The 18,283-nt window shown below is 38.6% G+C and overlaps 2 long non-coding RNA genes across 3 annotated transcripts; one reads left to right on the top strand and one right to left on the bottom strand.

Moving 5' to 3' along the window:
* The first annotated feature begins 90 nt into the window (after positions 1-90).
* On the top strand, positions 91-5,884 carry LOC134062631 (uncharacterized). The gene is made up of 5 exons (XR_009935476.1): positions 91-379; positions 1,082-1,346; positions 3,739-3,796; positions 5,120-5,219; positions 5,729-5,884. It is a non-coding gene; the product is annotated as an uncharacterized LOC134062631 (long non-coding RNA).
* A 4,525-nt stretch (positions 5,885-10,409) lies between these two features.
* Positions 10,410-16,517, bottom strand: LOC134062385 (uncharacterized). Of its 2 annotated transcripts, XR_009935449.1 has the most exons (5): positions 16,015-16,517; positions 15,437-15,513; positions 14,803-15,059; positions 10,650-10,733; positions 10,410-10,547 (listed from the first exon to the last, which is right to left on the bottom strand). It is a non-coding gene; the product is annotated as an uncharacterized LOC134062385 (long non-coding RNA). The 2 variants fall into 2 exon arrangements; XR_009935448.1 differs by lacking the exon at positions 15,437-15,513.
* Between the last annotated feature and the right edge of the window lie 1,766 nt (positions 16,518-18,283).

The raw sequence follows: 18,283 nt of genomic DNA, 5'->3' as shown, positions 1-18,283 counted from the left end.
CGCTCTTAGGCGCCCACATATCCTTTCCAATGTATAGGGAAACAGCGTGTCTGTCCATTTACGCCAGGCAAAATGCTAGAACGTTTTAGGGATTTTCATGTGTCCAACGAAGCTTTCTCTCGAAACCTTTTAATGTTAGTGAACGGTTGAATGTCAGGGTGGGGTAAGCCCATCGGACATTTATTTGCATGTTTCATTTAATCAATAATAAACCTTTACTTATGTAATTCCTGTACACCTGTCAATCTTGATGTGCCAACAATGACATTTTGATCGATTGCACATGTCTAGTGGCAAAATTCGTCATTCGCTCCAGCTGATTGCTGTCATGTGACACACGCAACCACAAGAAAACGGAAGCGAGAACGAGCCATGTGGGGTAAGTTGTTAAGCGATGTAAATGTAGTAAATAATAATGTTGTTGTTGTTGTTTCGAAGAAATAAAGGCATACTTGTCTCCTGACCGACCAAAGCTCCTTGTTAATGCTGTAACACGACTAGAATCACGCGAATTTAGTAAAATGCAATTTCTTATTACAACAATGTCTTGAGTGTAAAAGGCGTGGGCATACATGATAATTAGCCAAATAAATCATTGTTCACGACACTTTATGGTTAAATGATCGAAATGAGTGCGATGGCGATATAATCCTACTTTTCCATTAGTTGACATGGTCTTTGACATTAAATTAAGCTGGTCAGTCATGTAATAAGCTGTATTTGTGAGTCTGGGTAATTCATGTGACCAAAAATGTTGTTAGGCTAACGTTTTTCTGGAAAAAAAAAGCAGGACAACATCATTCCCATCTCCAAAATATAGCATTTTTGCAGTATAGGCTACAATGCAGTTTTTAATGTCCAACGTGCTATGTATTTTCCTGCATAAGAACTACTCCTGCAAAACAGTGTTTACACTGGAAGTTGTGGAGTTGAGAAGCCTATTCTAGTATTTGAATGACAGTTTTACTCTTTTCTCACCTATACTAAATGTCTATGAATTGCAGTGATAAAATTGACAGGTGCAATGTTTTCTAGACATATCTTTGTCTTTTTTTGTTTTAATTTCATTATGTTTTCACAGATCCTTGCTCCTGATATCCTGAAGTATGGCTTGCATTTCATTATATGACTCCAACAGTACACTCACAGAAAGGAGAGTGGTGTCAAACTACAAGACCGCCAGCATGTAAACAAGGCCTTTGTTTGTCCTTGTTTGGCTACTCATTTGTCTACTTCCTGAAGAGGCTGAAGCATGCTGGCATTGACACCTCAGTCCTTGCTTCCATTAACAGTTGTGTTATGGAGCATATCGTCATATCATGGTCTACTGCAACGGCAATTGGCAGGTATTTTACATCACTTTTACATTACTTTTACTGTCATACCGTATTTAGAAAATAGTCATGATCCCCCATTCAAAAAAGAAAAACTTTACTTTGTTGATATCAAAACTTACACCTGGCTTGACATAGTTGGATTGGCGTTAGTGAAACGAGTTGCGCAAGGATGACCAGACAACACTATTCACTTTATCACTTATCTTAGATGTCTTAATTCTGCTTTTGTGAAACCCCTCTGCTGTTGTGGTCTGTTGTTGTTGTTGTTGTTCTGTGCTGTATGTGTTGTTGTTGTGTGCGCTGGTAGTAACGTTGTTGTGTGTTGTTTTGGTGGGCTGATGGTTGTTGTAGACTGTTTTTGAAAAAGAACACTAACTGTAGGCATATAAATGCTCTTGGATGGGGATATTTGTTGTTGTTGTGTGATCGTTGTTGTTTTTGTGTGATCATTGTTGTTGTTGTTGTGTGATCGTTGTTGTTGTTGTTGTTGTGTGATTGTTGTTGTTCTGTGATCGTTGTTGTTGTGTGATCGTTGTTGTGTCATCATTGTTGCTGTTATGTGATCATTGTTGTTGTTGTTGTGTGATCCTTGGGCCTATTGCACAAAACTAGGATAAGGGATTAACCCGGGATATCTTGGTTATCCTGGCTCAATTTATCCGTGATCCAGTTGCACAAAAGCGGGATAGGGGGCAGCAGGATATGTTATGGTATAAGTTACCATGGCGATTTATTCTGTGGAGCTAGCCTGCTCCTGACCAGGCTAACATCCAAGATAAGTTGATTCTAATGGTAATTACATTATCTGATTGGTTCAGCTAGCTGTCATTCAAATGAGACCTCCACGTGATTTTTTTTAAAGAGCTGTAGATTCCATTTATATATTATTTGCTACATGCATTTACTCGCAAAACACAGCAGAATGTCTGCCTAATACCATATGGATGTCATTTAAATTATGGTGGCCTTATAATTAATAACATAGCCTACTCGTTGTTTGCTTCTTTTTTGACAGATGTTTGATGAATAGGCTGCTGTAGGCTAGTTGATTGGAAGTGGAGGGGACATTTTTCGAAGGTGTTTTCAACTAATTCGGCTTTTAAGACAAATTAAGATACTTTGTGCATCTTTGCGGTGGCAAAGCGCTTCCTTAATGACGTTGCGTGCCGAGACAAGGAAGCTCTCACATGTGGGTGCATACGTACATTTGCATTCAGTTGATCTGCCACACCTACTCCCGCTATGTAACAGAAATAATCATGATCCCCCATTCAAAAAAGTAAAACTTTACCTCGTTGTTAGTCTATATCAAAAGCGGATGTTCACTTTGTGTGCATGACGCTATTTTTCGCGTCTTTTTTATTCCAACCGCGATTATTTGGGGGAGAAACGAGAACGTGCACATACACCGAATAACTTACACCTGGCTTGATGAATCCGTGTCTGCTCATCCTGGATTGGTCTTTGTGCAACCAATTCAGCCGGTATGCTCTTGTTTAGGATTCAGTGATCGCGGCTCAGTAACTTATCCCGGATGTCTTAATTCTGCTTTTGTGCAACGGGCCCCTTGTTGTTGTGTGATTGTTGTTGTTGTGTGATCCTTGTTGTTGTGTGATTGTTGTTGTTGTTGTTTTTTGTGATTGTTGTTGTTGTGTGATTGTTGTTGTTGTTGTGTGATCGTTGTTGTTGTTGTTGTGTGATTGTTGTTGTGTGATTGTTGTTGTTGATGTGTGATCATGTTGTTGTTGTTGTTGTGTGATCGTGTGATTGTTGTTGTTGTGTGATGTGTGATCGTTGTTGTTGTTGTGTGATAGTTGTTTGGTTGTGTGATAGTTGTTTGTCATCATTGTTGTTGTGTGATTGTTGTGTGAAAGTTTGGTTGTGTGATAGTTGTTTGTCATCATTGTTGTTGTGTGATCGTTGTTGTTGTTGTGTGATTGTTGTTATTGTGTGATCCTTGTTGTTGTGTGATTGTTGTTGTTTTGTGATTGTTGTTGTTATTGTTGTTGTGTGATCGTTGTTGTTGTTGTTGTGTGATTGCTGCTGTTGTGTGATCGTTGTTGTTGTGCGATCGTTTTTGTTGATGTGTGATCGTGTTGTTGTTGTTGTGTGATTGTGTGATTGTTGTTGTTGTGTGATGTGTGATTGTTGTTGTTGTTGTTGTTGTGTGATAGTTGTTTGGTTGTGTGATAGTTGTTTGTCATCATTGTTGTTGTGTGATCATCGTTGTTGTTGTGTGATCGTTGTTGTTGTTGTTGTGTGATTGTTGTTGTGTGATTGTTGTTGTTGTGTGATCATTGTTGTTGTGTGATCGTTGTTGTTGTTGTGTGATCGTTGCTGTAGTAGTGCTTCAGTGACGGTCTTTTCATGTTCTGTGTGTTTTGTTTCCCTCTGTTTGCAGGCAGTGTGCTGTGAGGACTGCTGCCCTGATTCATACAGAAGAAGTTCCAAGCCCGCAAGTAAGTTCACTCACTTATTAGCGAGGTTAACGAGGTATGTTGCGCTCAAAGCCAGGATATGCTGTGACACGAAAGTGGCTCTGTTTAGCGTTGCGATATCACCATGGTATCTTATGCTCACAACTAAACCTGGTCATAGTTTATATACAATTCTGCAAAATATTTACACTTAACACGCATTCACCGCATGGGCTATTTTTTGACAGCACTGTTCCCCATTCTTATTTATCACAGTGGTATTTCCCCGCACTGTGATCTGACTGTTTTACTCCTCATAGGAGTTCATTATCATGACTTGTTCGAAATGGGCAAAATATACAGCTCTCGCTCGTGGATTCTCCATGTTGTAAAGGTGATTGAACTGTCGCTAAATGCCCCGGACAACGGACAACTGGTGCGGACAACCTGTGGGGTATCCTACGAAGCAAGTTAGACAAATCTAGGTTATCCAGACATATCGAGGCTGCACAAAGCCTTAACTCGGGTATTAAGTTAAGTGATCCTACGACAGCGGTATGTGATAAATTTGTCAAACTAGGCTTTCAGCTCAGATCTGTGCGCGTTCTCGTGGTTGGGGTGATTTTGACCAATCGGGAAACACGGAGACGCACAAGACAGCCTAGGTTTAAAAACGATTACTTCCGCATTTATGAGCGGTAGCGAAATCTAGGGTGGTCTTTTTTAGTGTCTAACCTATAACATCAAAAAATCGATGGTCATCAGATATTGTATGGTATGCATGTCCATGGTAGCGATTCGGTATCTGCATGCGCAACATAGTTAAAAGCGGCTTCGAGTTTCAAAATGTTTGAAGAGGCGGAGCTGCTCCAGTAGATTCTCACACGTGAGATGACTTCGTTTTTCAAGATAATTGATTGGTCAGTAGTCAGTAGGATTAGTCAGAGGGCGGTGATTTTTCACGATTTGAGTTATAAGTTAGCACATAACCTGCTCCCGACCAGGTTTGGTTGCGAGCATAAGATACCATGGTGATACAGTGACGCTAAAACAAATCCACTTTCGTATGACAGCATACCCTGGCTTTGAGCGCAACATACCTCGCCAAGCCACTAATCGAGCTTCGTAGGACACCCCACAGGTTTGACAAATTCAACCCGTCAGTGAGCTTTGTGATACCACTCATCTCTGATTGCGACTTTTGTATTTGTCGATCCAGGTTATGTTCAGCGAGATTCATAGTATACCCCACTGTTAGAGACACACATACATACACGTAGAATCGCATATAGCATTATATTATGCGTGCATGTATTTGTGTCTGTAGCTGTTTAGTTTATCCCCTCCTTTCATGTGTTTATGTAGTGGGCTCCATCAACTGTCCAGGGTGAAGTCGGTCTGTACTGATTGCACTACCTTCTACTTGATGATGTCTGGTAGCCGTGGCTACTGCCCTCAACCTGGTGTAAGTGTTTGTGTGTTTTGAATGTAATTTTTTTGTTCCATAGTGAGGGCTCTAATTTGTTTGTCATATATGTGCTATTTAATGCATTACTCCAGAAAGTAATCATGATCATTACAGTTACTTAAATAGTCCTCTTTATTAGAAGATTTTAAAAGCAAGTTTCTTTGAAAACAGAACAAAGTACACATCTGCATTACTTCTAAAGCCCAATTCACACCAAAGAAGAGTTGCAGCGGTGTGAATTAGAGGTTGCATGGAGTTGCAAGCTGTTGCAAGCCGTCTCAAAGCATTCAACATGTTTAGTTGCAGTTGCAAGGTTTTAGAACTTCACCGCTCGGCTCGGCTTGGCTCGTCGCGAATCTTTGGTCTAAACCCTGCTTAACTATTGCACCTGACTTGTAGGCTGCTAGTGTGGGTTTGCTTTTATTTGTCACACAAAACTGAGTAGTTTGCATTGATTATATTCATGGACAGGGTCAATTGTAATATATGCATTTTCTCTTTTACAGACACTTGACACTTGACATTTACTGCCAAAAGGTACCATCAGAGCACCTCTCTGCAGGACATCTATACCAGAAGAGTACAGAGGCCCAAAATATTTCAAAAGACATTTCACACCCTGACCATGGACTGTTTAAACCACTGAGGTCAAGCAGACGTCTCTGTTCTAGAACAGACTGAGAAGGAGTTTCTTTCCTGAAGCCATCTGCATCCCGATCACACATAACTCTTTAAACTACATTATATAGACTTGCCATACTGCACTTACACACACTGCTCTGTTTACCACCTGAAAAGATTGTTGGTGCAATGTCTCAGGTTTTGTTCAAATCATGTCTACTGTATATCAAGGATGGTTCCCAAAATCAACGCCTGTTCGCCAGGCTCATTTTCTGCAAGGCCCTTGATTTGGGGAAAAGTGTGAAAACCAGTGACATTAAGGGTATGAACTTCTTTTTGTACACATTTACATACTATGGGTTATTAATGTTGTGCCAATATTTTAGCTCTCCATATATAATGTTGACACAAAAATATGTTTACAAGGCCCATAGTATCACCAGTTTTGCACCTTGTTCCTTATCTAGGGCCTCATATAAAATTAATGGGTATGCACTACAAACAACGGTCCAGTCATACTGAGAACATGTCTGTCTTTCATCTTCCACCAAGTTTGGACAAGCTAGGAACAATATTTTTTAAATATATCAATGCCTAAAGATGGCCTCCAAGATAAGGAATTTCTGAGAGTGAAAATGATACAAAATCAAGGGTTAAAAGGGGTATGGAATTATAAAATTGAGCAAAAATATTTTACAGGTCTTGGTTTTGGGACTTAAAGGTAGTCAAGAGCAAAATCTGAGACGGTGCAGCAACTGTTTTCCTGGATTTTATCTGACTTGAAACAGAATGACCACCCTTCCCTATCGTTAAATTACATGTATTTCTAAATCCTTCTTTCTTTATCCTGTACACCTCTGCACAGGCAAGTTGAGAAGCTGAATGCCAGTTCTCTATGTATTTTACAATGATATCTCTGTATCTGACAATTCCTTGAATCCTTGACAGAAGGCTCAATTTTGTATTGTGATATTTTGTGATGTCTACAGAAATAAAAAATACTTGTTACCGACTTGTGTTGTTTTTAATTTTTTTACATCATTTTGGCATCATTTGCAACTCATGGACATGTACACATTGGGTTGGCATTTCTAAGTACAGTGTTGTAGACTGATTCAATTTGGCATGTAACATCCTTGGATAACAAAATATGTGTGTGGAATGGAATCATCAACCCTCACATATTCACAGACTATAGTACTCCCTTCAAATCCTTTTTTTCCATCTTTAGCTCCGCCTCCTGGAAACACAGAAGTAGCTAAGCCTCAAATGTGACAAACTATTTTGTTTTTACCCCCTTATCCAGCAAGCCCACAGCATGGCAAAGCGTAGTGTTATAGTGACGCCCCCTGGCAACCATCCCTATTACCCTAGCAACGCCCTAGCAACCACCTTTTCAACGTCAACGTAGCAACCAGCATAGCAGCCAACATGATTACCACCATAGCAGGAACCAGCATAGCAACCGCATTATTTTGCACAGCAACCACCATACGTAGCGTAGCAACGCCCTAGCAATCATCTCAATGACCCTAGCAATGTCCTAGCAACCATCTTAACTACCCTAGCAACAACCTAGCAACCAGCTCTACATTGTCAACCTAGCAACCACTAAAGCAACCAACATGATTACCTAGCAACCACCATAGCAACCACTTTATTTATGCATTTTGGCCTATTGGATGTTGCGTTAATGCAGATAACTTTTGATCTGTGTGCCTGATTTTCAAAAATAAGGTACTGTTGCGACCCTTTTGGTGATCTGCACCTGATGAAGCCCACTCTTGCAATTCCTCAGATACCATTCTAGTTGATTATAACTGGTGTAACCTTATCAAGGCCTGTCTAACTATGCAAATCAAGGACATCTATACCTAGGGTTGGTATTTGTAACTTGTATACCCCTTAGACTGATTAAATTTGGCATGTGACATCTGTATATGACACTAAATATGAGTGTGTGATAAAATCACACATCACATATTCACAGACTCTATAGCGCCCCCTAGAAATCCAATATTTCCTATATTTGGCTCCGCCTCCTGGCAACACACAAGCCACTAGCTGTCTCAAATTTGACATACTAGTTTGTTATCATCCCCTGTACCAAAATATGTGCCACATGCTGGCACTATCTTGAGTTAACTGGTGTAATCCTATCAAGGCCTGTCTGACCTATGCAAATTATGACCATCTACACCTAGGGTTAGAATTTCTAACTTACATACCTCATAGACAGACTAAATTTGGCATGTGACATCTATGTATGACATAAAATATATGAGTGAAGTAAAACCACACCTCACATATTCACAGACTCTATAGCGCCCCCTAGAAATCTAGATTTTCCAATCTTTGGCTCCGCCTCCTGTCAACACACAAGCAGCTGGAGGTCTCAAATTTTACTAACAAGTTTGTTATCACTCCCTGAATCAAAATATGTGCCACATGTCAACATTTCATGAAACAATGAGTGTGACACTTACTTAGGCCTATCTGGCCAATATGGGTGTCTGAATTGTAGTTTCTGAGTATGTCCAGAGCATCAAACTTGCCAAGGCAGGTAAGGTCAGTGAAATTGGGTTTATTTCAACACAGCATACCTCTGTGTATCATAATCAATCAAAATATGGATGTTTTAATGGTTTGGGTATGATTTAAGAACTTTTGTGTATCAACTTATGTGAAAAATATGCTCTCTAACGTAAATTTCTAAAGCTGTCTTGTGGATCAGAATTCCCACAGCATATAAGATCAGTGAAATTGGGTTCATTTCAGTACAGCACACCTCTGTGTATCATAATCAATCAAAATATGGATGTTTTAATGGTTTGGGTATGATTTAAGAACTTTTGTGTATCGACTTATGTGAAAAATATGCTCTCTGAACGTCAGTTTCTGAAGATGTCTTCTGGATCAAAATTCCCACTGCACATAAGATCAGTGAAATTGAGTTTATTTCAGTACAGCACACCTCTGTGTATCATAATCAATCAAAATATGGATGTTTTAATGGTTTGGGTATGATTTAAGAACTTTTGTGTATCAACTTATGTGAAAAATATGCTCTCTGAACATCAGTTTCTGAAGATGCCTTCTGGATCAAAATTCCCACTGCACATAAGATCAGTGAAATTGGGTTTATTTCAGTACAGCACACCTCTGTGTATCATAATCAATTAAAAAAAGGATGTTTTAATGGTTTGGGTATGATTTAAGAACTTTTGTGTATCGACTTATGTGAAAAATAAGCTCTCTGAACATCAGTTTCTGAAGATGTCTTGTGGATCAAAATTCCCACTGCACATAAGATCAGTGAAATTGGGTTTATTTCAGTACAGCATACCTCTGTGTATCATAAACAGTCAAAATATGGATGTTTTAATGGTTTGGGTATGATTTAAGAACTTTTATTTATCAACGTATGTCAAAAATATGCCCTCTAAACATTCGTTTTTGAGGATGTGTTGTGGATCAAAATTCCCAGTGTGTAAGATCAGTGAAATTGGGTGTATTTCAGTACAGCACACCTCTGTGTATCATAAACAGTCAAAATATGGATGTTTTAATGGTTTGAGTATGATTTAAAAACTTTTATTTATCAACGTATGTCAAAAATATGCCCTCTAAACATCAGTTTCTGAAGATGGTTCATCAACTTGTGTGCATGCAAAACTGTCTGAAAACTCAACCGAATAGCTGTCTAGATGGTACTTTTTAAGGCAGTCACGTATGTCAAAACTGACCGGCAAATCATGTTTATTTATCACAAAACATGTGAAATGAGAAACAGGCACAAAATGGGTGTTATGAGGTGGTTGGTTCGATTCATCAACTTGTGCGCATGCAAAACTGTCTGACGATATAGCCAGAGTGCAGTCTATATGAACATAACTGTAACCCTAAGGTGCAATCAAGGCCTGCCTGTCTATGCAAATCATGAACATGTATGTTTACTAAGACATAGCCTACAGCATTCAGATGAACTTGTGTATCTTTTACAACATGTACACATTGGTCCGAACAGCTCTGGATCGAGCATAGTTGACTGTGCAATTCCAGACCGTACTTTCCGACCTGAAATGTTGTGGGAAGGGCTAAGTTTGGCTGGCACCCAGGTGAAATGAATGTAAGAATAAAAACTGAAATGACAAATGAATTAAATTAATGCCTTTATTTTAATTGCATTGCAGTATAAGTAAATTGTAGAGACACTCAAGTAAGGTGCATATGAAGAGTTTGGTTCCAAAACGCTATATCCACCATTTTAATGAATTTTCATAAATGTTTTTTTACATTTTGTTTTACAAGTAATCAAAGTGGAACTGTATTGGTTTATGTTCAGTTGATTTATCTTTACTCAATCAAAACAAAACAACTGCATTTTTATTGATATTACTTGAAATACACAATTATATAACATGACTTTTTGATGTTTTTAAAAATGGATATATAGCGTTTTGGAATCAAACTCTTCATATATTTATACAGTATATATGAAACATAAAAGCACAACTTCCCACTCTGATTTCATGTATTCATTGTTATCCTTCTTTATAATCTGCTGCTCCTGCTGCTGCTGCTGCTTCTGTTGTTGGTGCTGCTCCTGCTGCTGCTGCCTCAACAAACAGCTGATCATTGACATGACTCCTTAGGCCACCAAGGCAGCCTGTATTCCTCAGCATATTTGGGCCTTGATAAACCCTGAATTAGTGTTGAGGTAGAAAGGTGTTAAAGTGTAATCAGACACAGTAGTCTGCATCATTTCTTTACATTTCATTTCTTTACATCTAAAGACAAACATACCACTTGACATGTGTCTATTTATGTAGAGGTTAACCAGCTCGGTCATCCGCTCCTCTGTCCAAAAGGCTTCAAGATGGTTTGGACCTAAATAAACGGTAACAGAAAAAATGCCATTACCATTCTGTTTGTGTCAATATAATTTCTATCATAACTCAGGGCCATACTAAAATAACTGTTTTCTGAAAGCTTGTCAGTTATAGATGCGATTTAACATACATTAGAACATATCCCACCTTCCTGCAACCTTTGGACAACATAAATCTATACATCATTCTATTCTGCATACTGGCGAACGAGGTACACATATGATACGATTTGAGGTCCACCTCAAAGGCAGAGCAATTTCACCTAACCAAACCATATATTTTCTGAAAGCTTGTCAGTTATAGATGTGATTTAACATACATTACAACATATCCCACCTTCCTGCAACCTTTGGACAACATAAATCTATACATCATTCTATTCTGCATACTGGCGAACGAGGTACACATATGATACGATTTGAGGTCCACCTCAAAGGCAGAGCAATTTCACCTAACCAAACCATATATTTTCTGAAAGCTTGTCAGTTATAGATGTGATTTAACATACATTAGAACATATCCCACCTTCCTGCAACCTTTGCACAACATAAATCTATACATGACTCTATTCTGCATACTGACAAACGAGGTACACATATGATACGATTTGAGGTCCAACTCAAAGGCAGAGCAATTTCACCTAACCAAACCATATATTTTCTGAAAGCTTGTCAGTTATAGATGTGATTTAACATACATTACAACATATCCCACCTTCCTGCAACCTTTGCACAACATAAATCTATACATGACTCTATTCTGCATACTGACGAACGAGGTACACATATGATACGATTTGAGGTCCAACTCAAAGGCAGAGCAATTTCACCTAACCAAACCATATATTTTCTGAAAGCTTGTCAGTTATAGATGTGATTTAACATACATTACAACATATCCCACCTTCCTGCAACCTTTGGACAACACAAATCTATACATCATTCTATTCTGCATACTGGCGAACGAGGTACACATATGATACGATTTGAGGTCCACCTCAAAGGCAGAGCAATTTCACCTAACCAAACCATACATTTTCTGAAAGCTTGTCAGTTATAGATGTGATTTAACATACATTAGAACATATCCTACCTTCCTGCAACCTTTGCACAACATAAATCTATACATGACTCTATTCTGCATACTGACGAACGAGGTACACATATGATACGATTTGAGGTCCACCTCAAAGGCAGAGCAATTTCACCTAACCAAACCATACATTTTCTGAAAGCTTGTCAGTTATAGATGTGATTTAACATACATTAGAACATATCCCACCTTCCTGCAACCTTTGCACAACATAAATCTATACATGACTCTATTCTGCATACTGACAAACGAGGTACACATATGATACGATTTGAGGTCCAACTCAAAGGCAGAGCAATTTCACCTAACCAAACCATACATTTTCTGAAAGCTTGTCAGTTATAGATGTGATTTAACATACATTACAACATATCCTACCTTCCTGCAACCTTTGCACAACATAAATCTATACATGACTCTATTCTGCATACTGACGAACGAGGTACACATATGATACGATTTGAGGTCCACCTCAAAGGCAGAGCAATTTCACCTAACCAAACCATACATTTTCTGAAAGCTTGTCAGTTATAGATGTGATTTAACATACATTAGAACATATCCCACCTTCCTGCAACCTTTGCACAACATAAATCTATACATGACTCTATTCTGCATACTGACGAACGAGGTACACATATGATACGATTTGAGGTCCAACTCAAAGGCAGAGCAATTTCACCTAACCAAACCATATATTTTCTGAAAGCTTGTCAGTTATAGATGTGATTTAACATACATTACAACATATCCCACCTTCCTGCAACCTTTGCACAACATAAATCTATACATGACTCTATTCTGCATACTGACGAACGAGGTACACATATGATACGATTTGAGGTCCAACTCAAAGGCAGAGCAATTTCACCTAACCAAACCATATATTTTCTGAAAGCTTGTCAGTTATAGATGTGATTTAACATACATTACAACATATCCCACCTTCCTGCAACCTTTGGACAACATAAATCTATACATCATTCTATTCTGCATACTGGCGAACGAGGTACACATATGATACGATTTGAGGTCCACCTCAAAGGCAGAGCAATTTCACCTAACCAAACCATATATTTTCTGAAAGCTTGTCAGTTATAGATGTGATTTAACATACATTAGAACATATCCCACCTTCCTGCAACCTTTGCACAACATAAATCTATACATGACTCTATTCTGCATACTGAGGAACGAGGTACACATATGATACGATTTGAGGTCCAACTCAAAGGCAGAGCAATTTCACCTAACCAAACCATATATTTTCTGAAAGCTTGTCAGTTATAGATGTGATTTAACATACATTAGAACATATCCCACCTTCCTGCAACCTTTGCACAACATAAATCTATACATGACTCTATTCTGCATACTGACGAACGAGGTACACATATGATACGATTTGAGGTCCAACTCAAAGGCAGAGCAATTTCACCTAACCAAACCATATATTTTCTGAAAGCTTGTCAGTTATAGATGTGATTTAACATACATTACAACATATCCCACCTTCCTGCAACCTTTGGACAACATAAATCTATACATCATTCTATTCTGCATACTGGCGAACGAGGTACACATATGATACGATTTTGAGGTCCACCTCAAAGGCAGAGCAATTTCACCTAACCAAACCATATATTTTCTGAAAGCTTGTCAGTTATAGATGTGATTTAACATACATTAGAACATATCCCACCTTCCTGCAACCTTTGGACAACATAAATCTATACATCATTCTATTCTGCATACTGGCGAACGAGGTACACATATGATACGATTTGAGGTCCAACTCAAAGGCAGAGCAATTTCACCTAACCAAACCATATATTTTCTGAAAGCTTGTCAGTTATAGATGTGATTTAACATACATTACAACATATCCCACCTTCCTGCAACCTTTGCATAACATAAATCTATACATGACTCTATTCTGCATACTGACGAACGAGGTACACATATGATACGATTCGAGGTCCAACTCAAAGGCAGAGCAATTTCACCTAACCAAACCATATATTTTCAGAAAGCTTGTCAGTTATAGATGTGATTTAACATACATTACAACATATCCCACCTTCCTGCAACCTTTGGACAACATAAATCTATACATCATTCTATTCTGCATACTGGCGAACGAGGTACACATATGATACGATTTGAGGTCCACCTCAAAGGCAGAGCAATTTCACCTAACCAAACCATATATTTTCTGAAAGCTTGTCAGTTATAGATGTGATTTAACATACATTAGAACATATCCCACCTTCCTGCAACCTTTGCACAACATAAATCTATACATGACTCTATTCTGCATACTGAGGAACGAGGTACACATATGATACGATTTGAGGTCCAACTCAAAGGCAGAGCAATTTCACCTAACCAAACCATATATTTTCTGAAAGCTTGTCAGTTATAGATGTGATTTAACATACATTAGAACATATCCCACCTTCCTGCAACCTTTGCACAACATAAATCTATACATGACTCTATTCTGCATACTGACGAACGAGGTACACATATGATACGATTTGAGGTCCAACTCAAAGGCAGAGCAATTTCACCTAACCAAACCATATATTTTCTGAAAGCTTGTCAGTTATAGATGTGATTTAACATACATTACAACATATCCCACCTTCCTGCAACCTTTGGACAACATAAATCTATACATGGTTCTATTTTGTATATTTGTTGAAAGGCAAAGCAAATTCACAGAAAATGTATGGCTCAGGAAGGACATGCCGTAATTCCTATGAATTGACATCTAGGGGCTATAGGCTTTCAGAAAATATATGGTATAGGTGGTCAATTCAGCTGACCCTTAATAGTATAGGCCAAAATGTATCAACTGTACAGTAGGTTTCCCAATCTACAATATGGGCCTATATTTAGTGTAGCAACAACCATATGTACCATAGCCAAACCACAGTAAAGGTTAGGTAAAAGTGATGCAAAATACCTACCAATTGTCTTCCGTATCCACCTGCTGCAGTAGACCATGATGTGAGGATGCGCTCCATAACACAGCTGTTAATGGAAGCAAGAACTGAGGTGTCGAGGCTAGCATGCTCCTCTTCAGGAAGTAGACAAATGAGTAGCCAAACAAGGACAAACAAGGGTTTGTTGCTAGTTATCTTGTAGTATGACACTGCTCTCCTTTCTGTGAGTGTTCTGTTGGAGTCATACAGGACAGTATCATCAGGATATCAGGAGCAAGAATCTGTGAAAACATGATGAAATGAAAACAAAAAAGACATAAAGATTTGTCTAGAAAACATTGCAGGACCATAATCCTTAAACAACACATCAGGACACCTTCCTTTCCTTTTTCATTTTCATCACTACTGCAATTCATAGACATTGTATAGGTGAGACAAGGGTAAAACTGCTGTGGGTATTTATTCAAATACTGGAGTAGCCTATTGTAGTTCTTATGCAGGAAAATAATACAGTACCGGTAGGCTACTTTGGACATTAAAAGCTGCATTGCACTATTTGGTATGCTGAAGAAATGCACTATTTAAAAATAATAATAATAATAAAAAAACATTATTTAAAAACAAAATCAAAACAACAACAACATTATTACATGTTTACCCCACATGGCTTGCTCTCACTCTATGATGCATTTCCGTTTTTTGTGTGTGGCTGTCACATGACAGCAACCCACTGATCTATAAAATATACAAACATAAAGTGTTCTTTAAGTGATCAGTGCAGTAACCCATCACCCTCTTATATTCTTCTTCCTTTCCCGAGCGTTCGCCGCCTAATCTGCACTTTAGATTCGATTGCACATGCCTGTCTGATAACTTTATCATTATCACTCGCTTTATGTATGGCAACATTGAATAAACGACGTGGTATATAATTTTGTATTGTCAATATAGCTCAATAACATACCACATGCAATTAAAATGGCCATAATGGCCATATCAATGCAAGATGTATGCGAAAATTACATATGTTTCTTATTGCAAGCTAGCATTAGCTGTTATTATTAGGGTATAACATTCTAGCTGGCTATCGACAAGATCACAGAGAAAAGCATATAGATGTGCAGCCGTAGCCAACTAGCCTACTTGTCACAATATAATATAAGAGCTGAGATGTTCATACACATTATTACCACGCAAATCTTGTCTGCTGTCACATGCAAGATGCAACCAACTCACCTTGCTGTCGTTTTCTTTTCGGACTTCGTTTCAATCCTTAGCTGCTCGGATATTTTCGTTTTGATTCGGCTGTTAACGTGTGGCAGCTGGGATGCGTTGTTCTCCATGGCCAAACAGCGTACAGTAAGACGCTAAAAGCCTTAAATGTGTAAAATGCATAAAATGCATGGTAAAATGGCACGCAAATAGCGTAAGTGGCGTACAATCTTACGCCAAGCCGTGAGATCACGTGACACCTCGCTGTGCTAACAATGTGCTAACAAATCTGACGGAGAAACACCTTCGCAATCATAAACTAGGATAACTCATGACTCATGCTTTCATTTAAGACGAGAAAACTGTGATATAATTTATCAACGTTTCAAAATTGTGGTCATTCATGACATGGAATACAGTAAATTATCCACTGTCGATACAATTAAATCAATAGTAAATTTCGTTTGAACCCAGCATCCAATATGGCTGAAAGATCATCGGAGAATGGGGGCGTGGTTCACAATGCATTAAATCGTACAGCCTTGTACGATCTATCGTGACACGAATTTTCGTACATGGTTATACTACCTTGACTTTGAGATCACGTTGGAAGAGAGATAGCTTTTTGTGTCATGGCTTTTCTACTCTGTATGCCTGGGCTAGTACACTGAAACCTGCTTAATAAATGCAACCTAATTGAATCACTGATTTAATTGCTTTGACCAGCACCCCTCGATGTCTCTGTTAGACAAAACATGCATGATTTCTCCAAGTCTGTAGAACTATGGGATACATTTGCTACATTTAATTATTTAAACTGTACATTGTACAAAAATATATACATAAATATATGATGTACTACATGTAAATATCGGGGATGTGGCTGAGTTTATTAACAGGGAAAAAGAATGTTATTCTTGTGCTACAGTGCAGTTGTTGACTGACATGCATTTGTGTACAGAAAAAATAAAATGACCACAGTTTAAATCACTCTTCACCTTGTTTCACCTCATGTATCATTGTCCGTCTGAGCGGTGTTAACAAGAATCCGGTGTCATTGTTGCAGTTGAAATTATTCGGCAAATATACCATAATTCATTTCCATTTAAGTACCAACAATGTACACATGAATTCCAACAAGGCACAAAGGTTTCTTCCCAAAAACTAAAGGTGAACCAAACTTGGCAGAGCAAAACAATCCTACTAGCTTAGGGAACATCACTGTTGTATTGAAGAGGGCATAGATGAATTGAGTATTGCACTGTGTTCTCTGATGTTAAAATAGTATATATTCAACTTTGATTGATAAAAAATAAACTCAATCGCAATGTTACAAGCCCAATTAAAACCTTATATTTAGGCTGCGTATTGAAATGGTCCGTTTGGCTAAATGGTGCTCTCTTTGGCAACCACAATTGAACTTCAATGGCTTTGCGATATCTGACATCACAAGCAGGCTTTGTTCTAACTCCTCTATTTTTTAGTGGCTATTTTTAAGTTCAATATGAAGGAGGGCACAACCATGCCTCATGTTCATGATAGCTCTTTGGTTATGCACAGCCTCTCCTAATTCATGAAAACCAAAACAAAAATGGTTTCCATTCTGTGTCTCCTTTAACATTATTAAGTATACATTATTAAGTTGCCGAAGTAACGAATTTTGCTGATATGTTTCATGAACTTGTAAATGCGTTAACCACTAGAAATTGTGTTAGAAAGGAATGCCATGCTATGATAGCAAGTCACAACAATAGACGGAAAAATACGGGTTAGTGTTTTTTCAACCAATCAATTAAAACACATCAACTGTTTCTCACTACCACACAGCCAATCTACTGTCAAGTAGGCTGCAGTGCATTTGACCACATACTGTATGTGGCTATAGTGTGGGGTACACATGGTTCTAACACCATGATGAAGCTGGCAGAGGACACCAAGGTGGCAGGTGTGATCAGATGGGGTGACAGGATGCCAAAGGGGCATCTGGCCTCACGGTGTGCCAACAGCAAAATGGCCCTTAACACCCACAACACTACGGGTATCACTGTGGACTTCAGGGGAGCCAGGAGCCACACACACACGCCTCCATTTACATAAACAGAGGTGTTGCAAGTGTATTGTGCTTGATATGGCTCACTGTCCCCATTTCTCTGGATCTCACCCGGTACCTAAACTCCTCACAATACCTATCCTTCACCACAGAGCTTTAAGACACCTTAAAGAACATGTGCCCCAGGATACTGGTGGACTTTTACCACTGTGCCACTGAAACAATACCCAACAACTGCACCTC

Source organism: Sardina pilchardus, chromosome 17 (genome assembly GCF_963854185.1).
Source record: "Sardina pilchardus chromosome 17, fSarPil1.1, whole genome shotgun sequence".
In the NCBI taxonomy this organism is placed as follows: Eukaryota; Metazoa; Chordata; class Actinopteri; order Clupeiformes; family Clupeidae; genus Sardina; species Sardina pilchardus.
The sequence above is the reverse complement of the archived record's forward strand: the minus strand, read 5'-3'. Positions and strand labels throughout refer to the sequence as shown.